At 51.4% G+C, this 10,922-nt stretch overlaps 1 long non-coding RNA gene across 1 annotated transcript in view; it reads left to right on the top strand.

The window, feature by feature from the left end:
• The first annotated feature begins 313 nt into the window (after positions 1–313).
• Positions 314–10,922, top strand: part of LOC133259130 (uncharacterized) — a 73,549-nt gene continuing 62,940 nt past the window's right edge. Inside the window, exon 1 of the long non-coding RNA XR_009740273.1 lies at positions 314–765. This is a non-coding gene — a long non-coding RNA (uncharacterized LOC133259130). The remainder of the gene's footprint in view (positions 766–10,922) is intronic.

The following is a 10,922-nucleotide window of genomic DNA, read 5'->3' as shown; positions in this document are numbered from 1 at the left end:
CTTCGCGACAAGTGTTTCAACAAATCTCAGGTGGAGGTGGGCGGAGGATTCTGAGCAGCGAAAGTTAAGTATGAGAACCACTTGGGTTGGCGGGCGGAGAAAGGAAAGGTCTTTCGTCTAGACCCGCAGGTCGGAGGGTGACGTGACTTTCACAGTTGTGACTGGAGGGGCCAGGACGGTCTCCTTGACAGCCGGCCCGGAGCGCCTGTGACTACAAAGTTCGCACACCTTGTTGGGTTTTATCCCTGGATCGACTGGACACTCGGAGTTCCAGTTCCTGGTCTCTAAGGTCAGTGACGCCCCTCCGGCCTCAGAGAGGCAGCAGGTCTGGAGCCCCAGGAGCGCGGCTAGCCCTGGGGCCCGGAGCCGCCGGACGCGTGCGCGCGCGCGCGTTCCCCGGCAGGAGCGGGTGCGCGCCAAGGGGGTGGGTCGCCCAGGCCCGGCTGGCCTGGCGCGCGGTCCGAGCCACTCAGAGCGCCCGGCGGCCGACACCCGGGGGCCCTACAATTAATACCCGGCGCCCGCCCGCCGCTCCGGGACTCGCGCGCCCGCTCTCGGGGAAGGAGGCGCTCGCTGGGCCCTGACCCTCTTCGCAACTCGTCTGCTCTTGCAGCTGTGGCGACGGAGCTCCGGACAGACCCTCTTGAGCCCCTCGCCGAGAGCCAGCTCGCGCAAGGACCAGTGTTCCACGCCCCCGCCACCCTCGTCACCGCGGGGAACTCTGCGCCGGCGGCCGGCAGGCAGGTGGGCGAGCGCGCCGGCTAGGTGAGTGCGGGAAGTCCGGGCGCGCGGGTGAACCCGCTGGGCAGGGGACGCGGACCCTCGCGCGTGGGTGCCCTCTCGGCTCCTCCTGGCCCCTCTCCAAAGTTGTACCCAGTATCTGGGGTAGGGGGAGACGGATAGGCTCACCTGCTGGAAGTGTTTACTCGGGCGAAAGAGCGAGTCATTGGCCTGGCCACTCCCCCCTGGCTGGACACGCCGGCCGACCTCGGGGTCCCCCGGGACTGCGACTGTCCCTGAAGCTGCCCCAAGCGTCTTCCGAGTCCTAGAACTCAGGGATGTGCTAAGACCACTACCCTCTCCTCCGACCCTTTTAATTCGGGCAGAAGAGGGCTACTGAGAATCAAGACCCAAACTTTGTTTGACACAGTAAAACTGACTTTCCGGGGCTTTTTAAAACTCCTCTTGCGCACGCGGTTAATGGTGGGTTCCTGAGGACGCCTCCGGGGAGCAGGGCTGGACCGGCCCGGCCGCGAGTGGGGCGCGCAGTGGCCCTGGGGCACAGAGACAGCCCTGGTCCTCTTGGGCCGGGGTCGGGCCCAGCTCGCGCATAACGGCCCCGGACAGTCCGGGCGCGCTGGCTCCTACTCTCATGGGTGGCCGCGGTGGGAGGCGCGGGAGTCCCTGCGCTCGGCCGGGCTCCATGTTCCCGACCCGCTCCGGCCCGGGGAAGCTCTGGCCGGTGGCCCGGCAGAGGGCGCCCGCTCTCGATCGCCGCGCCGGCCGAAGGAGGGAGGGCACTCGAGTGAGGCTCCAGGTGAGGAGCTGTGAATCATCCCGGGAGGGGGACCCGGTCCTCGTTCTGGGAAAGCAGCCAGGGAGTGGCCGCGGCGCTGTCGAGAGTCCGGGCTGCCCAGCGGCTGTTGGGCCGGGAGCGGCAGCTGTGCCCCGGGAAGTCTGGGGGAAGCTCGGAAAGAAGGTGAGGAGCGTCCCTCTGCGCGGTGGCCGAGGGCAGGGATCAGCCGCGCAGAGCTCCGGCGGGCCGACACTAGGACGCGCCGTGGCGCGCCCTCCCCCGGGGGCTGGAGGTGAGGTTAGTTAGATTTGGGCTTGGGGCGGTCCTGCAGGGGGAGGCCGATCCCCGGACCGCCGCGATGGGGCGCTCCCGGGAGCGGGGGCCCGCGGGGTCCCGGAGCAACAACAAAGGCGCGGCGCGGCAGCCTCTCCCACCCACTTCCGTCCCCGGCGCGCCCGGGCGCGCGCCGCCCCGCGGCACCGGCCGGCTCAGGCTTCCCCTCCGCGGAGTTTCTGGAAGTTAGCGAGGCGGCCCGTTAGGCGGGGAGGAGGGGAGAGGAAGGGGCGGCCCGGGGAGGGACAAGCGTGTGCCCAGAACTGCGACACTGCTGGCCTCCCTGTCTCACCGCCTGGGCGGAGGGCGAGGGCAGCAGCGGTCCCCGGGCGCCTTCCTCGGGGTCCGTGGGTCGCGCCCCAGCGGTGGGAAGTGCCGGCGCCGCGCGCCCTGCCAGCCCGCCGGGCCACGCCCCTCCGCGCAGGCTCCCGGAAGGGAGGGGTTTAGTCCTGGGGTGACAGTGGCCGCCTCCCGGTACCCTGAGGGGAGCTCCAGAAGGCGGTAATTGCATTACTGTGAGGCAGCGACCCGGCGGCTCCAGTTCAGGCGGCAATCTGGGTCAGGTGCGAGGTTAAGCGCTTCTGGCGTCGGCATTACAGCTCCGGTGCAGTCCTGACGGTTTGTTGTAATTGGAAGTTCCGCCGAGGGGAGAGGACGGCGGTGAGAAAGAGGAGAGCTCCTGTCCTCCTCCGAGGTTGTGGTCACTGCGTGCAAACCCCAGACTTAGGCACAAGCCTGTCCTTGGGATGGCAGGGGCAGCATCTATCTCCCTGTGCGACAGACGCTTCCCGAGAGTAGGACGCCAGAGGAGGTGCTGCCCAGGAGAAACCCGGGGCGCTCCGCTCTGGTGTGAAACCGAATCCCGCCGTAATCTATGGATAGATTTCATGTTTTCTTATCTGCCGCCACTCCCTTCTGAAGTAGGGAAAGGCCTTCTGTACGAGACTCTTATGTCCACTTAGGAAGGATCGTCACCGTTCACTTTTAAGCCTCCCGCAGAAAGATGACTTCTACCGTAAAGATAGGGAAACGGGTTCAAAGAGGTCTCCAGCACCGAGAGTCTGTCTCGCTCCAAAGAGTACCGTTCGTTTGCTAGTCCCAGTTCCTACGCCAAAGGCTGCCCCTCGAGAGGCGTGGATCGGTGATTGCAGAGTCAGTGGTACAAGCTCTAAGCCTGGGTTCGGTTTGATGGTGTTAGTTATTAGGATTAGATTGACTTCACCTGTGGCTGACTTTTGTGTGGCTCAGGGCCTCCCCTAAACCAAGTTTATTTATTTAGGCCACGGAGAGCAACTTGCAGGATCTCAGTTCCCCAACCAGGGATTTAACCCAGGCCCATGGGTTCTGGCAGTGAAAGCCAGAACCCTAACCATTAGGCTACCAGGGAACTCCCCCAACTCTTAGTTTAAAGCTTAAGGTATATGAAGACAACTAAACTGCTTAGAGTCATCTGACAGCACCAGAGAGAGGCAGAAACAGCTGCGGTTTGCCTCTGCAGGCGTCTTTTTAGGCAGGTGGGCCTAGGCTTAGGAGTTCTGTCTAGGAAGCTCGCAGCTCCGTTGGCCTTCCTGCAGGAAAAGGGCTGCATTTCCTACCCCATCTAAGCTCTTGACATTGCTGCCATGTGTGTTTAAAATGAAGTCTGCCTTGGAAATGCACCAACCTTCATTAATTAAAGTCATAACTAGTAGGTTATGACTTTGAAATTCCTGTTAGGCATCTGAGATCATCACATCTTTAAGCCTTATTGAACTCCAGTTTATGATATGAGACGGTGGTGTTGTCTTGAGTGTACTGAAAGTGTGTTGTCTCAGAGAAAAATGTTGTTTGAAACCCTGGAATGACATTCCTGACTCAGAATATCCTAGGGCACTGCCAGTTGTGCAGACAGCGAGGCATGATGATTAAGGGCCGGCTACCTCTGCTGCCTCCACGTCTATTGGTGTGTAATGCTGGGGCTTCCCAGGTGGCACAAGGGTAAAGAATCCACCTGCCCAAGCAGGAGACGTGGGTTTGATCCCTGGGTTTGGAAGATCTCCTGGAGAAGGAAATAGCAACCCACTCCAGTATTCTTGGCTGGGAAATCCCATGAGCAGAGGAGCCTCAAGGGCCACAGTCAAGAGAGTCCGGCTCTACTTCGCAACTAAACACCACCACAATCATAGCATTGCCTGGTTTCAAGCTGCAAGGGTTAAATGTGATCATTCGTATAAGGCACTTAGTAGCACAGATCCTAACACATAGTAGCCGCTCAACAAGTGTTAACTAATAATGAGGTTTGAGAACAGAATCTTCTCTTCCCTTGTGTGGAGAGGTACAATAGTTGAGAGTTAACTTGATCTTCTTCATTCATACAGCAAGGTAATGCACTTAGATATTCTTTTTTGTCAGCCAGTGTTACGTGTGTGTCTGTCTTGGGGGTGGGGGTGGTAATGATGGAAAACTTTGTCTAGTCGCCCAAAGAATTTACAAGGAGCTCTGGAACCGACTGGTTTTCCTCCTCGTGTTACCACTGTGTAATTTTGTGGCCAATGTTCCAGCTATTCCTCTTTCTTTTTAAATTCAAAGCCAGTATCCCGTGGCCAAGAGGACAGGACTTAAAAAAAAAAAAAAGCCCTCAAAACCACCAAACAAGCTGGAGAAAAGGAAGCAGGTCTTCTCTTTGTGCCTTCACTAGCCATTGACAACGCTAAAGAAAATTTCTATGTCTGTGAAAATTGTGCTGGCCTGATCCTAGCAAGCGGGAAAATAGAATACTTTCTGGAATATACTTGGAAAATTGAACATTTTCTGGAGTCTGTTTAAAGATGAGCCACAGAATTGATCAGGGAGGGAGGAGAGTTTTAAACATTTTAAAACTGTTTGCTCAAATATGGTCAACTGTATATGATGCCCAAATTGACAAACTAACATTTGGAAGGTGGCAGAGAGGGATCTGGTTACGTCCAGTTAAGCTACACAATGAGTGAACATCCAGGATAACTATTTCATACGGTAAAAAAAACCCCAAAACTTGGAAGATTTTCGATTTAGCCAAGTGGAGAAATAGTTATTTTTAAGTGTACTATGTCAAGTTGTTGATGAAAGCCTCCTGAACATTGCTGCTTCCTAGTTCTTGATTTTTGCATTTATCTTTTAAATAAGCATCCTGGGTGAAGGACTGGAGACCTTATAACATTATTAAATGCCACCCAATAGTGAAAGTTGTTACCAAGAAGGGCATGGAGTGGAGTCCAGGGTGGGATTGCCCTTGAAAGCCGTACATGGATTTTTCCATTTGGGTGTGAATGAGCTGCGTGTCTATAACCAGGGGATGGCGTGCAAAGGGTTAGCAGCAAGGTTTCTCCCCTTTTGTGCATCTCGCTTCATTTGTAGCTACTTGTTGAGTTTCCAGGGCGGAAGAAAGAAGCAGCTGCGGGGCATGCGCCAGACCTGCGCTGGGCTGTCGCTTCCATTGTGGGGAAGATGAACAGGCAGCCTTATTTTGGATCACATAGCAGCTTGTTCAAAAGCATCTTGCATTCCCCAGCTGCTCCACAACTTCTTCGCGTATGGGAGAGAACTTGCCAGCTGCTGGGGCAACTGTGCTTACATTTGCTGCTTTTGTGCAGAAACCCAGGAAGGTAAAAATCCATAGACGCCTTTGTTAAACTGTAGCCATTGTAAAGAGTCTTGTTTGTTTCTGTTATGTCAATGTTATTCCAGATAGAGGGTCTCAGGGGAGAAAAGGAAATGTCAGAATTAACATTCCCCCCTCCCCATACCTTTTTTTTTTTGAGGATGACCACCACGTATATAGATTTTCCCTCCTGAAAACCTAGGCTGCTTTTGTATTTCGGTAACTAACAAAGAAACAGGTCGCATGGTAAAACTAAGTGGGTTTTTTTATTTTTTAAGTTGCCATATTCATCAGGGTTAATCATATATATTCTTCTGTTGCGTGAAATATATAAAAGTTACAATGTATGTCCTGACTGTGCGCTTTTGTTTTCTGAAGATTTAGGGTATTTTGCATTTGTTAGAGCCAGTCTGTGCTTTGCCCACACCCCTTATCTTATCCTTGAGAAAACTGGAGTTTCCAAGAAGTTGTTACTTACCCAAGATGACTTAGCTCTTTGGTTTACTTCAGTGCATCTTAGGTTGAGTGTTTACATGCAAGCCGGCCTGGAGAACCTGAAGATGAAAAAGGGCTTGGGTCTAGCCGTGGATGGACTCCCAGGTCAGAAACGACAGACAGAAACAAGTACAATGTGAGGGCTGTAATAGAGGCAGCGTGTGTGTGTGTGTGTGTGTGTGTGTGTGTGTGTTTTCTGTGTAATCCTGTTGGTGGTGTCACCATGTCTGCTCAAATAAAGCCAAGGAGGAGGGTGTGAGGCCAGGAAGATGGGAGAGGCTTGATAAGGTTGATCAAATATTGAGTTCATATCCTAACAAGGCTTTGCATGTGCCTGTAGACACACCTGTCTCTACTGGAGCCCCCCAGTTCCCTGACTCCTGCCCAGCACTCAAAAGCACGTGCTGTGCTTAGTTGCTCAGTTGTGTCTGACTCTCTGCAATCCTGTGGACTGTAGCCCACCAGGCTCCTCTGTCCCTGGGGATTCTCCAGGCAAGGATACTGGAGTGGGTTGCCATGCCCTCCTCTAGGGGATCTTCCCAACCCAGGGATGGAACCCAGGTCTCCTGCATTGCAGAAAGATTCTTTATTGTCTGAGCCACCAGGGAACCCCAAGAATACTGTAGTGGGTAGCCTATCCCTTCTCCAGCGGATCTTCCCGACCCAGGAATCACACCAGGGTCTCCTGCGTTGCAGGCAGGCAGATTCTTTACCAACTGAGCTACCAAGGAAGCCCACTTAAAAGCCTGTTGTCTCCTAATTCCTGTGAATGGAGGTGAACGAATGACCTCTAGCAGCTACAAGCATAAATCCAGTGCTTTATAGGAATTGAGTCAGCTTCAGTCCCTTTGTTCTAGGAGAGATTTTAAAATAAACTCTGATCACTTGTGATCACTCTAAATCAACTTCAGTCATATCTAATTCTGTGACCCTGTGGACTGTAGCCCACCAGGCTCCTCTGTCCATGGGATTCTCCAGGCAAGAATACTGGAGTGGGTTGCCATGCCCTCCTCATGAATAAAACCCTCTGATTCTGATGCTCATCTTTGTGCCGGCACCCACTGTGGCTTCAACTCTCCCAGCGACCCATTAATTGCCAAGTTAGACCCACAGTTCTAAGCCCTTTAATCTCCTTCAGGGCTCCATTGACACACCCACACATCTTTTATTTCATTTCTTTTGCACAGGAATCTTAGATTTTTGACAGCATCTCAGCTTTCAGTTGGTTTTGCTGCCATTTCATTTTGAGACCCTCAAGAACTGTGTTTGGGTCTCTGAGCTGATGACCTGGTGTGGCAGGAAGGGGGAGGCCTCAAGGGTGTGGGGTGTATTTTACAAAAGAGGAAACCGGCTCTGCCTTTGAGAACTTTGCCTGGGCTAGGATTAGAATAATAAGAGCCTGCCTCAAAGATCCGTGTCCTTGCTGATCAAGTCTTGAAAGGATCAACTTGTTTGAAACTAAAGGACAAGTCCTCACCTTCTGGAGACTTCATTGTGTGTCTTTTGTCTGCATGGTCCTCACTGGGTTCTTTCTCTGGAATAATTCTTTTCCTTATTACACTTCTCTGCACGTTATAAATGTCCACTTACCATGTTCTGTTTTCAAGTCTTGGCTCTTGAGGGCAGTTGCCAACTTCTCGTTTGTTCCTTTATTTTCTAATTGAATTATAGTAGACTTACAATGTTGTGTTAGTTGCAGGTATAAAAGGAGCAAGTGATTCAGTTATACACACACGTATATAAATCTATTGTTTTTCAGCTTCTTTTCCGTTAGCAGTTATTATAAGATATTGAGTGGAGTTCCCTGTACTGTAACAGTAGGCCCTTGTTGGATGTCTATTTTAAATATAGTGGTGTGTATCTGCTGATCCTAAACTCCTGATTTATCTGCCCCCCTTTCCACTTTTGGTAACCATAAGTTTGTCTTCTTTATCTGTATGTCTATTTCTGTTTTGTAAATAAGTACAGTTGTATCTTTTTTTTTTTTTTTAGATTCCACATATGAATAATATCACATGGTATTAGTCTTTGTCTTTCTGACTTAGTATGATCACCTCTAGGTCCGTCAAGCTTTATAACACGGGCATCCCTCCTACCTGTCCTGAATGAGCACACACGTGCATGCCTGCGCACGCACACAGAGGCCCAGCATGCCTAGTGGACGTGTTACTCTTCTTCAGCTAGCCCAGCTCCTTTCAGAAGGTGATTTCATGTTAACTGCATCTCAGAGTGTTTCATCCCTGTTCAGTGCTCCGGATGCAATAGCTGCTTCCCTGTAGGAGGAAGAAGGTGATGAGCTTTGAGGGTGCAGCCATGGGGGGCCACTTTTTGGCTCAAGACTGCCCCACGCCGGTGAGTTCCTTGTGCAGACACAGTTTTGCTCCCATATGCCTCCTAACAGCACCCCACACCCCAAGCTTTGGCTGCCTTCTCCTTAAAAGACCTTTTTCCTTTTCTCTCTGATGCGCTGCCCTCCTCCTCCTGGTCTGTGGCCGTCACCCAGCCCCTCCCACAGCCGCTGGTTTCAGGTGTCTTAGGGACACTTTGCCTGGAATGCCCTTATCTCCATCTGTCATTGGTGTTTAATTGCTCCCCCACTATGCAGCCTGCCCTTTGACATGGGGTGAGTTCTCCCCCATCCTCGCTGCTTGCTTCTGCTGGCTTTTCCTCCTCTGGCTGATGGCCGATCCTTGGCTCATCCTGCGGCCCTGTTTCGGCCCCTCTGTGTGTGCACTTTCCCAGGCCTCCCAGGGCATGGCTTTGTTTCTGTCCTGCATTTTCCTTCTCACTTCCTGTGCTTCCCACCCCACCCTTTTTTTTTTTTTTTTTAACCTTCTTGATTTTTATTTGTTGGGATGTAGTTGACATACCAGCTTCAGGTGTACAACATAACGATTCAATATTTGTGTCTGTTACGAAATGACCACAATAAATCTAGTCAACATCCATCACCACGCATAATGACACATTTCTTGTGTTCAGCACTGTTGAAATTTACTCTCTTAGCCTCTTTCAACTAATCCTTCCTCCCCTTCTGTGATGGTGCTTCCTGAGAAATAGATTCTTTCTCATTTGTTTGTTTTAACCCACACTTCGCAGGCCCTGCTGCCTTTATCGTCAGCCAGTCCTGTTTGACCGTCATTTGCATTGGGGATAATCATGACATATGTTATATGCACTATTACAGTTTTTATTTTGAGGCTTGTAACTAAAATGATTCTTGGAATGGAACCTTGGAAACACCAGTCTTGAAACTGGTCTGGTGAGGGCATTTGAAAGACTTGAACTTCGGGGGAAAGGTTTTGAGGTTTATTTTGGCTTCCCTTTCCCATGGCAGCACCTTGGAAGTCACTGAAACATGAACTTGTGTTTTGATAACTTTTTCCTTGAAAATGGACATTGTACATACACAGAACAGAATTAATGTTTGCTTTTTTTTTTCCCCCCTTCAAATTATACTTTTGAAAGACCTTTAAAGGAAGTTGAGTTTGTGCTGGGTGGCCAGTCTGTTTCTGTGTAAATCCTGAAAGATTGGTCATCTTGAGTCTGTGCTGTTCCAGAGGGTCATGTTGGGTACTTCCTAGCTATGATCCTGCATCTGTGAAAATACACAGGAGAGGAGGTCCGGGGAGATCCTTCACAGATTCACCCCGATTTGGGACTCTTTATTTTTCTCTCCAAAGCTTCGGTCGCAAAGAGGCATCCTCAGGGTCAGGATGGAGCAGGCTGGCTGTTGGGAGGCAGTGGAACAGGATGCCTTGGAACAGGGCTGCAGGAGGAGTTTCTGGGGTTCGGCTCCTGCTCAGTGGTGATCCCCATGAATTCTGGAGCCCTCGCATCTTGCTCTCCACTTTTTTTTTAATTCTGCAAAACAAAGGGAAAGGATGCTTCTCTATGCCAAAATGAAGTTTGCGTATAGATCTTCCTAATTAAAAAGGAGCCCAGTTTTCTTGCCCTGGTAGACAGGGGAGCCTGCTTAAAGCATTGGGGTAGGAGCTTACATTCCTACAGACTCATCCAGAGCAAAGGATCTTTGTTTCAGCCATGCTCTTTAATTGGTGTCCAGCGGCATCTCAGTGTGGTTACCAGGTTCAGTTCACTTAATCTAGTTATCCATCTATATTAACATCTGGGGAAAGGCTTTTTAAATTGGGATTATGTAGAAACGAGATGTGAAATCATCAAGTGGACTGTTCATTCACTGACTTGGTCAGCAAATACCTGTTAACCGCATATGTGTGTGCACGTGTGTGTGTGGGCTTGGTGTTGAGACTATAGAGTCAATCCTGACCTCATGGGGCTTACAATTGGAGATGGGTCTGCCAGCACAGAAGCACAGGAACATGTTGTGGGAGGGATGTGAGTACACTCCGGGTGTAACGGGGCACACAGGATGCACTGGTGGGGGCAGTGATGCTGTTGATTACAGCAGCATGGAAGATTGGGACTGTGTATCGGGCTCTTTGCTGAGGCTTGAAATGCAGTGCAACTTTTCATCAGCACCGTCTCTGAGCTGAAGCCTTCACAGGCTAAGTACCCCAAATGAGGCAAGACAGTAAGTAGTAGAGTCTGGGTGTGAACTCGGATCCCAAGCCATCAACTTTATTTAATCAAGGAGACAACCATATCAGTGTCTTGTAGGTTGGCTTTTCCTTCTGTGGCCATCTGCACCACTGCATATAATGAAGGAAGAAGGAAGCCTGGAGAGTGGTGTGCCTACAGGATGTCCGGTGGGGTGCAGACGACCCCCGCTGTCCTCTAAGGGATGTATGGTGGGGATGTAGTCCAGACAGTGATTCTGAGTCTGTAATTACACATTTTCTCGGAGTGTCCTTTATACTCAGTGTTTTGCCAACTGTGTTTCTAAAGAGGCTTTCTTATCCCTGTGCCAAGCTCTGCAGAAACTAGCTGCCAGGCTTATTGTCACTTGGGAGGGACTGTCCTCCGCAGCGAGCAGCC

This window comes from Bos javanicus, chromosome 13 (assembly GCF_032452875.1).
Source record: "Bos javanicus breed banteng chromosome 13, ARS-OSU_banteng_1.0, whole genome shotgun sequence".
Classification (NCBI taxonomy): Eukaryota; Metazoa; Chordata; class Mammalia; order Artiodactyla; family Bovidae; genus Bos; species Bos javanicus.
The sequence above is the reverse complement of the archived record's forward strand: the minus strand, read 5'-3'. Positions and strand labels throughout refer to the sequence as shown.